General features: G+C 48.0%; 1 protein-coding gene across 2 annotated transcripts in view; it reads left to right on the top strand.

Annotated features, from left to right (window-relative positions):
* Positions 1-272: 272 nt before the first annotated feature.
* Positions 273-3,307, top strand: part of Adipor2 (adiponectin receptor 2) — a 70,472-nt gene continuing 67,437 nt past the window's right edge. Inside the window, exon 1 of one of the 2 annotated variants that reach the window (XM_031383170.1) lies at positions 273-398. The gene's annotated coding sequence lies outside the window, so the exon portion shown is untranslated. The remainder of the gene's footprint in view (positions 399-3,307) is intronic. The other variant, XM_031383169.1, reaches the window with a different exon arrangement.

Here is a 3,307-nt window from a genome sequence, read left to right as displayed (position 1 = left end):
AGAGAGAAAGGAAGAAAGAAAGAAAAGGAAGGAAGGAAGGAAGAAAGGCAGGCAGGCAGACAGAAAGAAAGGGAAAGGGAGAGGAGGAGAGGAGAGGGGAGGGGAGGGGAGAGGAAGAAAGATTAGCATATAAAACAAGTTAATTGACCAAAACACTGGAAACCCTTCCCTATTGGGGCTCCAAGTAACAAACACTTGAGCGGCATGTGGTACGCGCACCGCCTACGAGGCCCGGGGGTTTTCAGCTCGTCCTCTTATCTAGGCCACGCCCATTGTTGGGCGTGTCCTTCTCTTTCCTAGCCGACTTTGCTATTACTTTGCCACACGTGCCTGGTGCAAGAATCTGGGGAGCTCAGCAGTACCCTCAGACTCTGGTCTACAACTCTAACAGGATTTGGGTAAGTTTCTAGTTATTCTATTAATATCTCCAGGGGAGGTTTCTGAGGGGTCCGTGTCACATCAATGGAGTGGGTGGGCCATCGGCGCTGTGAAAGGGTCCTTACCCACAGGTTGAGAACTGCTGCTTTAGGGGAAAGGCCTGTTAATGCTAGGTAAGCATTTGTACAGAAATACGAATATAAATATGGCCTAGATGCTTTACTGGACCCTGGGTTGAGGGACTTCCTTTGCTCTTCCGTGTCCCCATAATTTTCCTGTCTGTATATCCTCCTTAAAAAAAAAAAAAAGACAAAACAACAACAGCAAAAACCAACCAACTTTCTCTAAAATATTCTCCTCATATCTTGCCTTACTTGAAATGTTATCTTGTTTGGCTTGTTTAAGATGGGGTGAAGCAAGGAGGCATCCGGGATAGTTTACAATCTGGGACTCTGCTTGATTCAGAATGTGCTTAGCAGCCTGAGGCCCTTGCCAGTACACACTCCACACACAAACCCCACTAGGAACAATGCCCCTAGCAACCTGGTAGGTTGCATCAAGCTGTACATATACATGTTTTAAACAATAGAAATGAGGCATTCCCTTTAGCAAGCCGTTGATTGTACCTGTTTCTATTCAAACATGTCTTGTGACTTAGTTATGGGGCAGTAGGCGAGTCCAACCTACACTGGTTTGGCCGCGTGTCTGATAAGGCAAACTATGTCTTTTTAGTGAATTTTTAGGGAGAATTGTGTTTGCAGAATTGTAGGCATAATTGGGTGTGTACATGATTACAATCGGATGGTTCATGGGAAAGGAGATAGGAATGAGAGTTCCGGGACAGCCAGAGCTACACAGAGAAACACTGTCTCAAAAAACCAAAAAAAAAAAAAAAAAAAAAAAAAAAAGCAGAGAAGTGCCCCACTATGCCCCTGAGCAACCAAACTCCTTCTTTTGAACCCCATAAAAGGAAGCTCTCCTAGAAACCAGGTGCTCCCCAGCCTGCCGGCAGAGACTCAGCACCAGAAGCCATGCTATCATTAATTGCCAACCCTTTGAAAGCTCCTCTACCAGCCCGGGTGGTCCTTCCTCTCCCTCTTGCTCGTCTGTCTTTCTGCCTCTCCCTCGGGCCTCCATGCTCCCGCCCTCCCCCCAACCCCACCCAATAAATCTCTTCAGTAAGATCTGTAGTGTGGTATGATCTCCGCTGTGGCATTCCTTGGCTCCAATCCACCAAGGTTCTCAGCCACTAAATCCTAACAAGCTCCGTCCGAATACCGACTGGACCCTTGAGTGCCTTCGCTCAAATGGGCCGATCTCACTCGAACAACACATTCCTTTTGAGTCTGTTCTATGGCTTTGCTTTGAACAAAGTTCCCTTGCTACTTTGCAGATCTGTGTGTGATTTCAGTTCAGTTCACTGAGTAAGAGGCCAAGAACCTGAACACACACACACACACACACACACACACACACACACAATCAGACCATGACCACTTGAAATAACAGATCTCTCTATGTTGCCCAGGTAGACCTTCAACTCCTGGGTTCAAGGGGTAGAGATTCTCTTGCCTCACCTTGTGGAGCTGCTGGGCCTTCGTATAGTTGCTACCACTATGCTGAGCTGTCTTAACTGGGGTTTCTATTGCTGTGATAAAACACACAACCAAAAGCAACTTTAATAGGAAAGGGTTTATTTCCTCACACGTCTACATCAGAGTCCATCACTGAAGGAAGTCAGGGCAGGAGCCTGGTGACAAGACTGATGCAAAAATGTTAAAGGAATGCTGCTTACTGGCTTGCTCCTCCAGTCTGTGCATACCATTTGGCTTACACTGGCCTTAATACCCACTGTGTGCCATCCCTGGGCAGGTAGTCCTGAGTTGTATGAGAAAGCAGGATGAGCAAGTCATGATCAATCAACCATTAATTTTTTTTTCAAGACAGGGTTTCTCTGTATAGCCCTGGCTATCCTGGGACTCACTCTGTAGACCAGGCTGGCCTCGAACTCAGAAATCCACCTGCTTCTGCCTCCCAAGTACTGGGATTAAAGGCATGCACCACCACTGCCCGGCTAATCAACCATTAAATTAAAAACTGCCCCACAGGCTTGCCCCTAGGCTAATCTGGTAGGCTCATTTTCTCAATTGAGGTTTTCTCTTCCCAAATCATTCTAGCTTGTATCACGTTGACAAAGGGGTAGGAGTGGGGGTTGTTATGAAATATAGTGCAACAGTGGCTGGAGTCAGGAGATACCTGGCTGACCCATGACAAGGTGTTCCCCTGAGAAATCACGCTGTGTGACAGATCTAATATAAGGAGGTTTATTGTGGGGGAAGGGAAGGGAGCAGGGACCTGGAGAAGGGGTAGACGCAGACAGAGCCCTGAGGGCAGAGAAAGAAGGGATAGAGAAGGACAAAAAGAGAGTAAGGCTGGCCTAGAACACGTGGGAACGGGGGAGGGGGGAGAGAGAGGGGGGGTGGTATCAAGATGTATACCCTCCTCACCCCCAGCCAACGGCTGTTGATGACACAAGGTGTTGCTAGGTTGCTATTGGGAGGAGCTTAGTGGAATTGTCTGTAAGCCAACAGGGGTGCTCAATCATTTCACTTAATCCTCTGGTACATAGAAGGTTTTCAGACAGGGTCACACTAATAGCCCAGGCTGGAGGCTCGTGACTTCCACGTCTCTGTCTCTGTAGTTACTGGGGGAGGGGGAGATGTGCATCACCACACCTGACTCCATCCTTTCTTTATTATGAGAAAACTCCCATGCTAACATGTGTTCACAGCCCCACACCAGCCTCCAGACTCCTCACCACCCTTCTTCCCTCTCTTTCCTTTCTCCGCCCAGCCACAGCCAGCCATATCAGGCTAGAAACTTGGCTATGGAACTTCACCACACCAGGTTAGGAAAAACACCCCCCCCC

This window comes from Mastomys coucha, unplaced genomic scaffold, assembly GCF_008632895.1.
Source record: "Mastomys coucha isolate ucsf_1 unplaced genomic scaffold, UCSF_Mcou_1 pScaffold20, whole genome shotgun sequence".
Lineage (NCBI taxonomy): Eukaryota > Metazoa > Chordata > Mammalia > Rodentia > Muridae > Mastomys > Mastomys coucha.
This window is presented reverse-complemented; position numbering and strand designations above follow the sequence as displayed.